The sequence below is a fragment of the Crotalus tigris genome, unplaced genomic scaffold (assembly GCF_016545835.1).
Source record: "Crotalus tigris isolate CLP2741 ecotype Arizona unplaced genomic scaffold, ASM1654583v1 scf7180000017575.500234, whole genome shotgun sequence".
Lineage (NCBI taxonomy): Eukaryota > Metazoa > Chordata > Lepidosauria > Squamata > Viperidae > Crotalus > Crotalus tigris.
Window position 1 is genome coordinate 342,223 of NW_024096486.1, and position 13,724 is coordinate 355,946.

Sequence of the window (13,724 nt, forward strand, 5' to 3'; positions counted from 1 at the left end):
CAATAGAAGAAGGGGACGACAGAGAATGAGGTGGCTGGAGGGAGTCACTGAAGCAGTAGGCGTGAGCTTAAATGGACTCCAGAAGATGGTAGAGGACAGGAAGGCCTGGAGGAACGTTGTCCATGGGGTCGCGATGGGTCAGACACAACTTCGCAACTAACAACAACAAGAATTCACAGTCTCCTGGTTTCTAGCCTGGTATCTCAAGCACAAGACCAAAGTGGGTCTCAGTTGAGACTTGTTTCTACGATGAGACTTTTCTTTGTAGAAGAAAAACATCACTTAAAAAAGAGCAACTAGAGACAAATGGTCGGGAATGAGAGAAAAGCTGTAATGAGGACTCTATTTCTAAAAACATTTAATGGGTCAACGTCAGGCCATAGTTAATAGGAGATGGATATGAGACCAGACAAAGCCCAGACGATGTTTCTATAAAAAATAGATTTATCAATGACAATTAGATGTTGCAGATCAAATATTTGGTTCTTTTAAAGTAATTTTATTATAAGATTTTATATAGACTTTAAAAGCTAAGGTAGGCAAAAGGAAAAAGTATAAAAAGTTAACAAAAAAGAAAGAAAGAAAAAGTAAAGAAAGTAGCTTTAGAAATTACTATCTTCCCTCTCTCAAATTGCATATCATGGTTCTCTTATTCTCGTAAACAAATCTTTCTAACTAATAAATCCTGAAATCATCAGTTGATTTTTTATCCTTTTCCAGCAAAAATCCCATACTTTCCAGTCTTTTATAAAAGTTATTATAGTTCCTTAATCAAATGATCAATCACATTAATTTAGGTATTTCTGCAAACTTAACCATCTTTAGGATCGATTCCTCACAGAACAAATATTTGTTTTCCCCAGTTCTAAAACCTGCATTTCATTTGTGAAACCTGTTTTCTCAGAACCTAGTTCAGAGATATTTGCTTTTTCTGATCTTGTTATCAATAAAAAGCCGAAAACAATAATTTTGCTACTTCTGAAAATAGCCTGTTTATGTTCGGGATTTTGTTCTGTTCTTCAGCTAACCATATGCTTAGAAACTTTGTGGCAAAAATGATGCTTCTTCAATCTGTTCTTCCTGGTGGGAGACTTGCTCTTAAATCAAGGCCAGAGCCTTATCTGGGGTCAAAGAGAAGTCTACTAGTCTCCTGGCAACCATATACACCTTCTCAAGAAGTTTCTCCACACTCAGTGGCTTGCTGGGAGTATCTCAGTTCAAAGTACTGATTCTGCACATTCTTGGAATATTAATGTTTATGAATCAAATAAAATGATATTTTCTCTTGCTTCCAATTACTGAATACGTATTATGGATGTTGGCTGTTTCCAAACTGAAAAGATATGTGGTTTCTTTTTTTAACCCAGGAAAGGCAGGAGTTGTCAAGGAAGCAGGATGCTGCTGCTATGTAATGAGGCAGAGAGGAAAATTCATAAAGAGGAGCAGCTGGATTGCAGTTCAAAATCCCACTCGCTCAATTCCCTTTGATCTCTTTTAAACCACACACTGGAGGCCATCTACCCGGCTGCAGGAGAAAAGATACACAAGTCAATATTTGCGCTGCTCAGCTAATTGGAAAACTCCCAGCCCAATCAAATTTCTTCTCTAACCCACCAGCTCTCCCTGGGAAACATGATGATCATCTATGCGCTGGATTATAATGGATCTGGTTCCATTGACTTCAGTGATCTTTGGCTCAAGTTTCTCAGGATGGAATTCAATTCATTGTGAATTGCATCTGCAGGCAGCTGTACGAGTTCAAAGATAGTTCACCTGCCTTACATATTGTGAAATAGTTACCAGGCTATAAACTTGAAGCTTTGACTTCAAACAAACCATTTTGTATCATTTGGGAACAAGATGACCTTAGGGAAAGAAAAGAAAGAATGGGATGCTGTTCTCTGTTGCTAAGGAGATCAGCTTTAGGAAGATGCAATTGTATATTGAATTGGTGAGCTGGTGCTATTTCAGCCCCTTTTCTGCTATTATTTTAATTGTCTGAACCTGAACATTTAAGCTGTTATTTATATAGACTTCTTGCTTTCAGCCATTATTTAGCATCCCATTGCTAAATCTTCAACCAAACTCCCTATGGGTCCACGGGATGCTACTAATTTATTTGACTTCCAGATGAGTCCAGAATTTCATGTACTCCAGGGGGATACTTGCCCTCCCAGTAACCTTTTGTGATACCCCAGAATGCTTTGTGAAGTCTCCCAGGGAAAATAGAGGAAAGAATAAATTCTCTATCTCCCCCAGTCTGTTTCTCCCTGGTTGTTTGGAAGCTTTGCAAATGAAATTGCAGATGAGGGTATTTTGGGGATGAGAGCACAGGGACAAGTCTGGAGAGACAGGATGAAGAAGAACTTCATTTTAAATCCTACAGCAGACACCAACCCACCCTTCTGCCTGTTGCCAAAAGCAAATCATTTAACTGGAAGACAAAATACTTTCCACCTATGAATAACAGCCAAGTTAAAAGCTGGAAACTAAAATGACAATGTAATTACAGGAATGTTTACTTTTATTTTTATCTGTCTATACACACACACACACACACACACACACATTCTCTCTCTCTCTCTCTCTCTCTCTCTCTCTCTCTCTCTCTCACACACACACACACACACACACACACACACAGATAGATGGAGAGAGAGAGAAGAAATATATGAATGTGCATTCGAGGTTTATTTGAAAAATTAATACAATTAAATCAAATGGGACACTTGTATCACTGTGCACACAATAGCAATAATATTTAGGCTTATATACTGCACTCTCTGGGTGGTTTACAATGGCAGCGTATTGTCCACAACAATCTGGATCCTCATTTTACTGACCTCTGAAGGATGGAAGGCTGAATCAATTTTGAGCCCCATTAGGATTGAACTCCAGGCTGTGGGCAGAGTTTGCCTGAAATACTGCACTTTAACCTGTGCACCACCAGGGGTCTTCTGGCTGGAGTCAGTGAGGACAATTAACCAGTGGAACAGTCTGCCTTCAGACGTCGTGGGTGTTTCATCACTTGAAGTTTTTAACAAAAGACTGGACAACCACTTTTCTGAAATGATATAGGGTCTCCTGCTTGAGTAAGGGGCTGGATTAGAAGACCTCAAAGGTCCTTTCCAATTCTATTCTGATTCTGATTCTGAAACAATAAAAAATCAATATTAGCAAGAATTAAAAAAAAAAAGGTCACTGAGGATAAACTCAAGAGAGTCTATCCCTAGGTTTTGGAGCACATTGCAGGTCCAAATGCTTTGCAAAAACAGAGTCAGGGGCAACTTGATCTTGGTGTGTGGGTGGGTGCATGATGTTCTACAGGGGAAATGCTGTAAGACAGGGGTCCCCAACCCCTGGTCTGTGGACCAGTACCGAGCCGTGGCATACCAGCAACTGGTCTGCACAAACAAGCAAAGCCTTATCTGCAGGGTGCAGGCAGCACACAAAACCATGCCCCCTCAGTCCACGGAAAAACCTCTCTCCGCAGAACCGGTCCCTGGTGCCCAAAAGGTTGGGGACCTCTGCTGAAAGAGAATGGCGCACTTCCAAATTCACTTAAGACAACATTCTTTAATTGAAGAGATCTGGAGCATGCCCATTTGGTTGGACTTTGTGAGATGGGTAGAAACAAGTGGGGAGAAGTGGCCCCATAATAATAATAGGTGACAACCAGCACTAAATTTAGAATTCCTTTCAGGCACAATGGATAGATTTTCCATTGTTGTTTGCATTTTTTTCCCTAAAAACAAGAAACAGTTTAGATATGAAAAGGTCTCTATCTTTTAGAGTCCCTTCCTAATTATCCCTTTTGGGGGTATTATATTTTTTCTATTGCATCACCCAATTTGCAAACACATTTTTGTATTTTGTTTTCAGGAACACAGGCATTTTTTGTCAGCTTTTCTTTATAATGTAGGCATTTGTCATACATTTTTTTTTAAAAGGGGAATGACAATTGCACAATTTAGAAAATGGCAACTATTGAAGCATCACTCTATCTCCACTTCGAAAGTGTCAATTGGGCAAGTTTGCATTAAAATGCAAAGAAAAGGCATATCTCTGTTATTCCTAACATTTTGTGTTTCTGCTATATCAGCCCCTGAAATCCATTTAGAAGCAGCAGCCAGAATTTCTATAGCCTCTAAGAGTAAAATTACTAGTGACAGCCAAATAATATCATCTTCCTTTTACATTCTGGTATCTTCTTTCTACCCTCCCCAGCTAATTTCTATGCATTATAGAATTATGGGTATTGCAACTCCACATATCTGGGAAAGGTTGGAGAAGGCACATTGTATTTGAACCACTGAAGTCCTAACGACTGTGCATTTTTCCCAATATTGCCTCTGAATACTATACATTGGAATGATTGTCCCAAAGGTGCTTTTCCAAAAGGCAACTGGACTTTCTTGGTTTCTTTCCCTGAAAATGTTTCGCTTCTCATCCAAGAATCGTCTTCCAATCTGGCTGATTGGTAGGGAATGGAAAGATTTATGTTCTTAGCCATCATTAGCACTCAGAAGGTCATTTGATAAACCACCTTTGGTGGTTTATCTGTATCCTCTGGGTCACCTGAATCAAACTGCAAATGGGTGTGGAACCTTCTTAGTATTGCTGTAGGTCTGTCTTGTAGATAAGAGATAGGTGTCAATGCTGCTAACATTGGATGTTCTTGCTTTGACAACAGATGGAAATGTAGCCATCTTTTCTCTTTCGCTTTTAGAATTAGATGATGCTGAGAGGGGGAATGTGGATGAGAGTCCAGTTAGTCATAACAACAATAACTCAGCCGTGGAAATCAAGGTTATTGCGGCCCAGAGCTGATAAAGATTTGGTGGGCTGGAGAGCTGGGGAGAAAGCCCGCACTTCAAGCTAATTGGAGAATGTGATTTATGACTGTTAATTGGAGGAGGGAATTGTGCTTTGATACTTTGTGCCCAGGGTGGGGGAATTCAGTTTTTGGGTTCAACTATGTAGTGCCGATGCTCTGTTTCTCAAATAAAAGATTCTTTAAGGTAAACAATACCTCAAAGTTCTTTTAAAGAGTTTCATCTGTCAGAACCATGACAACAGGTGGTGTCATATCTCTCCTCCTCTGTTGAGAGGGCTGTTCAGTTTGAATATAGATGGGCTCTTTGACCCCTCTTTCAAGCCAGTGGTCCTCTGTGTCCAGAATGTGCACTTTGCTGGCTTCAAAGGAGTGACTTTTGTCTTTCAGATGAAGATGGACTGCTGAATCCTGTCCTGATGAGTTTGTTGTTTGTTTTGAATGGCACCTTTGGGACAACCATGATCTGGATAACAGAGAATCTCCATAGACATTGGAATGAGTCTATCAATATGGCTTTACACATAATCCCTGACTTAGAATAATTCATTTAGCAACCATTCCAAATTGCAACAACAGTGAAAAAAGTGACTTATGACTTATACCATCCCAGTATCCCCACAGTCACCTGATCAAAATTTGGTTACCTGCAACCAGCATGTACTTATGATGGCTGTATCAGACCTGCCACAGTCAGCTCCCTAAGGAAGGTAAGACTCTTGAATCCATTGAGTTGAATCAAAATAACTTTTACTGAGAGAAACTGGAACACAGAAAAGTCAGGTGGAATCTGAAGGTCTGTGCAAAGCATAAAGCAATTCTTTCAGTTTCCCAATCCCCCCCCCGCCCCGACCAGTCCACTGGCAGCCAATATGATGCTGATGTTTTGAGAAAGCTGAGGTGCTAGGCAGATAGCAGTTCACCCTCAGGGTGTGACAGCCTTGGAATCTGGCAAAAACCAGCTGAGAAGGAGTCCACCCCATCTCCAAAGACAGTCCCTCTCCCTAATTCCCAAGTGAACAGCAGAAGCAAAAATCCCAAGCATGCCATTCCCCCTTCCCCCTCAAACATGATGGCAGGACACTAGAGAATGATGGTGGACCTGACAGATTGTACCATTTGTGACTTTGCCAGCCAGCTTCCAATAAACAAAGTCAATTGGGAAAGCTGGATTCATTTAATGATCCTGTGATTCACTTAACAACAGCAATGATCTGCTTAACAACCATGGTAAAAAAGGCATAAATGTGGGCATGATTCACTTAACAACCACCTTGTTTAGCAATGGAAATTTTGGTCCCATTGTGGTTGTAAGTCAATAATTACCTGTAATTATGCAATTACAAGGGCATATAGGGAAAAGACTTAGCAAGTCCTTTATATTCCACTCCTTGACCCAGCTTCCTTTTATTATAGTATTTTTCATGGCTCACGTGGGAACTCGGAGTGTTTTTTGGCACCCTGTGTCCAAAGGACAGGGGGAGAATGAAAAGTGCACAATTTCTAGCTTTCTGCCATTGCTAATGGGAATTTCACGGATAATGCTCTACTGAAAATTTACTCCTAGAATGTGATTTCAATTTATCAAGTTGATCGAAGCAACAATAAGTAGGAACAGAGTTACTTTCTTCCTGGAACATTTGGACTTCATTACTCAAGTTCTTGCTATCAACTATGCGATTGCGTGATCGCTTCCCAACCACAACAAAAATATGCAAACAGGATAAGAAATTGCAGGGTAAAAAGAGCTAAGGCATCATCTGTTGCAATGCTCTGCTGTTGTGTAGCGAAATGCCTCCTGTTTAATTATGAGGTGGGGAAACCTACACCGAGTAGTGACATTAATCACCAAAGGACTGCTGCTTGGAAGAAATTCTTCCTGTGTGTAGCTTAACCTTCATTTCTAGCCCTCTCCAATTTGGTGCAATCATCTATGAATTAATAGAAGAAGAGTTGGCATAGCTTTAATTCCAGTTTCCACTCAGCTGCTGACTAGGATTGTGGGAGAAATTCATTTAATTTACATTTGAATATGAGCTTATTGCATTTGATATTTTGTACCACTGCAGGAACTATGCAGGTAATCCTTAACTTATGACTGGTTGCCTAGCAACCGGTCAAAGTTATAATGGATACCTCCAAAGGTACTTAGGGGCCAGTTTTAAAGTTGTGATGATGGCCCCCACTCCATGGTCATGTGATCATATTTTGGGCACTTGCAATTGACCAGCCTTTATGGTCATTTATGGTGCTTTGTAGTCATGTGAGCGTGATTTACAGCAGGCTGGGCCAGAAAACAGGCATTTAATTCCAGTTTTTGGCAAAAACTAGCTTACAGCCAACAATGGGTTTGCTTAATGACCGTGGTGTTTGTTTAATGACTGTGGCATTCACTTAATGACTGCATCATTTGCTTTATTGACTATTGTGTTTGCTTAATGACTGCAATAAAAAAAAGTAATAAAACCAGTCTAGTCATGCGGTGACCCGTTTTATGACTGTCACAACTTACGATCATAACTGCTAGACTCAATTAGAGTTATAATTTGAAGATTACCTACACAATTCACCTTCAGAATTCTCATTTCTCTGATTTTCATTGTACAATTTACAAATTAGAAGAAAAAAGGATTTAGGAAAGAAAATAATGTATGGAATGAATCACATTCTTTCTCTTCCTGTTTTTTTTTCATGATTCAGATTTTTACTGGGGCAAAATCTTCTTAGTTTTTATTTAAATGGCCCAAAGATCTGGGCTCATACAACAAGGTAAGCCGTAAAACAAGCAACAAGATTAAAATTAATCAAGCTGGATATGATGGGTGCTTGATTTTTCACTGACTTCTTTCCATCAAATTTTTCTTTATTTGCTACACAATCTTTCTTAAGCCCTTTTTAGTCCAATATTCAGTTTTCCTGATTTGTTTCATGTTAACAGAACAGTCCTTGTAACCTATTTATTTTTATTTGATTGACTCTATTTACTGTTTTGAATTGGTTTGCTTAAATCTGCCTGTGTGAAGTCCAAAATCTCTATTTTGGTGGATTTGGGGAGAGCAGGATGTGAGGCACGATACAATTTAATATGAATAAATGCGGGGTCCTTGGTGCTGCCTGAGCTTGGTTGATTTCTTGCAGATGTTTCATTTTTCAAATTCAGAAAGCACCTAGCACCCCTCATTTCAACCCTGAGCTACAAATATTCTCCTTTATTGGTAATGAATAAATGCATTATGCAACTGTCCTATTTGCATAGGAAGTTTTTAGTTTTTCTGAGAAGGGAGAGAAAAAAATTGCTATTACCCCATACAGGAATGGTGTGTGTGTTTGTTTGTGTGTGTGTGTGTGTGTGAAAAAGTCAAGATGGCAGCTGCTTTGATTACAATGGGAAATGGGATGCTTGGGTTGTTAGATAAGTTAATAGTGTATCATTTTGCAAAATTTATTTAGTTTACTAAATTGAGGCACATTTGCTGCCCAGTAGATGGCACTCATTCCTTGCAGATTCACAAGGCTCTCTCTGTTTTTTTGTTTGTCATTAGGGGAATAAAAGCATCTTATCAACTCTTCCAAAATTAGTCATCCCAAACCGGTAATCACAAAGTGTGCATGCATTTAATTAGTGTCCTGTCAACATATGCAGTCACCCTTTCTAACCAGTGTCCATATGCCGGGATCCGACATGCTTTAGCAGTGTGTAAAGATGGAAATCAGGTGTGAGGATGGACATTTGCTAGTTCTGCAGGAGCATGAGGAACAGATTGTATCCGAGCTTTCTCTCTGATGCAAATGGTTCAAAGTCCAGCTGCACATATACCAAAATCCAGTGGTGTACTATTGGCTGTAGAATGAAGTACTGCAATGTGCTCGACAAGGGTTGGAAGCTGCAGCTGTGCAAAATAGAACTAAGTTAATCAAAGGCTTGGAGACTAAAATATACAAAGAACGGCTACAGGACTTGGTTTTGGCTAATCTAAAGGAAAGAAGAAATAAGGGAGACATGATAGCAGTATTCCAGTATTTGAGGGGCTGCCACAAAGAAGAGGGGGTCATGTTATTCTCCAAAGCACCAGAGGGCAGAACAAGAAACAGTGGTTGGAAACTGAACAAAGAGAGAAACAATCTAGAATTAAGGAGGAACTTCCTGACAGTGAGGACAATTAACCAGTAGAACAGCTTGCCTCCAGAAAGTGTGGCACTCCATCACTGGAGATTTTTTAAGAAGAGACTAGACAGTCACTTGTCTGAAATGGTGTAGGTTCACCTGCTTGAGCAGGGGGCTGGACTAGAAGACCTCCAAAGTCCCTTCCAGATTCTATTCTATTCTATTCTATTCTATTCTATTCTATTCTATTCTATTCTATTCTATTCTATTCTATTCTGTTCTGTTCTGTTCTGTTCTGTTCTGTTCTGTTCTGTTCTGTTCTGTTCTGTTCTGCTCTGCTCTACTCTGTTCTGTTCTATTCTATTCTATTCTATTCTATTCTATTCTATTCTATTCTGAACTTCTTGCCTAGGCCTATGACAAAGTACATACAATTGGTTATTCTACAATGTCAAAAACTGTACTAAAACAACCACTTAGGTTTGCTCATGAATGGACTACCAATCCAATTTATTATTCACTGGTTATTCAGGTATTTCTCTCTTAACTGGATTTAAACTACTGACAGTGAGGACAATTAACCAGTGGAATAGCTTGCCTCCAGAAATCATGGGTGCTCTATTACTGGAGATTTTTAAGAAGAGGCTAGACAGTCACTTATCTGAGATAGTATAGGTTCTCCTGCTTGAGTGGGGGACTGGACTAGAAGACCTCCAAGGTTCCCTCCAGCTCTATTCTATTCTAATTTGCTCTAGTAGTTAAGATAATCAGGCTAGAAACCAAGAGACCCACCTTAGGCATGAAAGCTGACTGGGTGATTTTGGGCCAATCACCAGGAAACCGTGAGCTATAGTCCTGCTTTAGACATGAAAGCTAGTTGGGTGACTTTTAGGCAATCACCAAGAGTCTGTAAGTTCTAGTTCCTCCTTCAGCAGAAAAACCGGTTGGGTGTTGCAGTGTCCTGGGGTCACGCGATCACCTTTTGCAACCTTCTGACAAGCAAAGTCAATGGGGAAGCCAGGTTTATTTTACAACTGTTTTGCTAACTTAAAAATGGAAGTGATCCACTTAACAACCGTGGCAAGGAAGTTTGTAAAATGGGTCAAAACTCACTTAACAAAAGTCTCACTTAGCAATAGAATGTTTGGGCTCAATTGTGGCAATAAGTCGAAGGCTACCTGTACACATCTGAAAATGTACGAGGTTGAGAATGTTTTAAATGCTCCACAAACCCCACCCCTTTTGCTACATGCATCATGATGTCACAGGCGCATCCCAAATAGATGGAGCTTGTGTCATGAATTCCTGTGAATGCCGCTATTTCAGATAGTGCTTCTAACTTTAATTCAGCCTGCTGGTTTTAACCTTCAAAACCCTTTATAGTTTAGCTCCTGTATTCTTGCAGGGCCACCTTCTAGGACAGAGGTCCCCAATCTTTTGGGCACCAGGGACCAGTTCCATGGAGAGAAGTTTTTCCATGGACCAGAGGGGGCGTGGTTTCATGTGCTGCCTGCATCCCGCGGATAGGGCTTTGCTTGTTTGCGCGGACCAGTTTTTGGCATGCCGTGGCGGGACCCCTGTTCTAGGACCATCTGGTCAAGCAAACTATCTTCTTCTGAAATGCATTTCAGATTTTCTCATTTGGCCTGTAGCCCTCCCATGGTTCCTCCCATCCAAGTTTTAACCATCCCTTTCCCTCTTTAGTTTCCAAGCTCAGGCAAAACCACACACCATCTCTGCCACTCGCATATTGTATCATATAAACCATAGTACACTGGAGTCCTTGGTGCTTTCTGAGCTTGGCTTTCTTGCCGACCTCTCATTACCCAACTAGGTAACATCATCAGTGCTAGAAGGGAGCAGGGTTTCCTCTCTTTTTATATACAGAAGCTTGCCCTATCAAGTGTTTGTGGGAGTGTTGTTTTCTTCTTGGCAGTTCCTTGATTCGGCTGTTGTTGACAAGGACCCCACGGTTCAACCTCAAGCTACAAATATTATCTTCTATTGAAACCACATAACAACTTAATGTGACAGCCTGTGTCCACAACTTGCTGAAGTACAAATGACCCAACTTTACTTCAATGTAGTCTTGTGTGGGGTGTCATCCCTTTCTATATACACATCAGTGGGATACCATCACTTTATTTTCTTTTCCCATTCAGGAGTTGAGTTTCTTGCAATCATATATTTTGTATGAAGTAGACAGGGAAAATACAGTGAATCCTCCTAGCTTCTCTGCTAGTGCTCAATGCTCAAGCCAACCATCAATAATTCAACCTAGGTCAGTTTTGATTTGATAGGCTGTGTATATTTCCTGGCTCCAATCTGTTGCTTTGTAGTGAAGTTCCACAGGCTAGAGATACAACAGGGAGCCTGTCTCTGAAGCACACCACTTGAAAGCAAAGAGGAGTAATTCTATAGCATGTAGAAAATACTTGTATATTTCTGTATGGAATGAATTAGTCTGGGATCCTTCACAGAAATGCCTATTGAGTAAATCTTGCATACTTGCATGAATCCAAAGTTTTCTCACACATATGGGACTTTTGCACACAGTTTTCTCATATTTTTCCTAAGCAGCCTCTTTAGACTCTCACAAAATCTGCTTTAGCGTATCACACACTTTTGCTGGTGGAAAAATCCATGATGGATTTTTCTGACATCCCAAATATGTACTGAATAATATGTATTCCTCCTATGCACAGGGATTTCCCTCTCCCCTCCGCCCGGTTAGGCAAAAGGGGCATTCACTTGTGACACAGCTGTTCCCTTGTGGCCTAAAGTAACACAATCCATAAACAGCTAGCCTTCTTGCAGCTTCCATGGCTGTTTTGAGAAGATCTAATATCTCCAGGCTAAAAGCTACTGAGAAGACAAGGTGCATGGCTGAGAAAGAGGGAATTCTCTTGACCGCATCTCATTTTCTTCTCTTTTATCTTGAAAAAAAAAAAAATCCCCATCCTTCTGAACAAGCCAGTCAATCCAAACACTCCATTATTATAAAAGTTTGAATGGAATCTGCCTGTCAAAGTAATGAAACCGAGAAAGGTTTTTTTTTTTTTTTGCCAGACAGGTATATAATAATAATCAGTGCATTATGGATGTCCCCAGTGCCTGGTGCACTTTATCACATCAGTAAGAGCCGCGACATCATCTGGAATGGCTGAATGTGAGGCTGTTCAAACTGTTCTATATAAAATGATGCCATTACTATACCAGCCAGGAAAACAAACGTCTGAGAAGTCATAAATTCCCTCTAGGAGATTTTTTTTTTTTTCAGTTTGGTTGCTTCCAATCTTTCAGAGTTCTTTGTGGTTCGAAATGCTGCCCTTTGGAAGGAATATATTTCAGCCCTGTCTTGCAGAAGTGGACAGCATCCATGCCTTCTTTAAACCTGGCTGTGTTACACACATTCCCAGGTTTCTATCACTGGAGGTTTTAAAAAAGAGATTGAATAGCCATTTATCCAGAATAGTATAGGATCTCCTACTTGTCCACGGGGTTGGATTAGAAGACCTACAAGATCCCTTCCAACTCTGTTATTCTGTTAGTTATTCTTTTCTCTCTCTCTCAAACAGACACACACACACACACGCACACACACAGAGAGAGAGAGAGAGAGAGAGAGAGAGGGAGAGGGGGAGAGGGAGAGAGGGAGAGAGGGAGGGAGAGAGGGAGAGAGAGAGAGAGAGAGAGAGAGAGAGAGAGAGAGAGAGAGAGAGAGAGAGAGAGAGAGAGAGCGCCCTGGACAACAACCACATCAAATCAAAGCATTATGGCACAAACGATTCTTTGAAATAAACAAAGACCCAGAGAATTTAAAGCAGTGATGGTGAATCTTTGTGGCTTGGTGTGTGAAATTCAGAAAATGCCTGCCTTCACTCTGCTGGTGTGTCACAGCCCCACCCACCCCAGACAAAAGAAGCCTTTTAGGCTCTCCTCTTCAGAACCTCTGGAAGTTGTCTAAGACAGGGGTCCCCAACCCCCAGTCCATGGACCAGTACCGGGCCATGGCATACCAGCAATCGGTCCACACAAACAAGCAAAGCTCCATCCGCAAGATGCAGGCAGCACACAAAACCAAGCACTCTCCAGTCCACTGAAAAATCTCTCTTCACAGAACTGGTCCCTGATGCTCAAAAGGTTGGGGACCTCTGGTCTAAGAGGGACCTGCTCTTGCAGGATTTCTGGAGCTTCCAAAAATTACGTGAGAATGCTTGCATGATTTTTGGATGCCTCAGAGGCTGTTTGAGAGGAAGGCCTTCTCGCACAAATTCCAGAGGGTCTGGGGGTCTGGCATGTCACCAAAAATGGCATGGCATGTCACCTATGACACACATGTCATAGGTTTGTCCTGATTTAGTAGCAAAACTTTACTAGTTCCAATGAATATTTGCTCATCCTCATACTCATGCACACACTCATCCACTCTTATCCACATTCTTCTTAACTAGGCTACTAGGCACGACTAGATAAAAATATATCATCTTCCAAGTCTAGATCCAAAGATGACTCAATGACCCCTTCAATCCCCCACATTCTTGCTTTGTTGATTCATAGGACTGACAGCTTCTTGATTTTCATGTCTGGTAGCTGTTGATGGGATTTGGGGGGGATTATTCTCTGTGTTCAGGCCCAACTTCTTTTGTCTGGTTCAGGTGACATTTTTTTCCTTTGTTTCCTTAAGAACTTGGTTTCTTCTTATCTCCCTCCCGGAGAGATCCTTAGACAAGACGCCTGGTTTTTTGTCCACCCAGCTTACATGTCTGCTTCATCTTTAGGCAG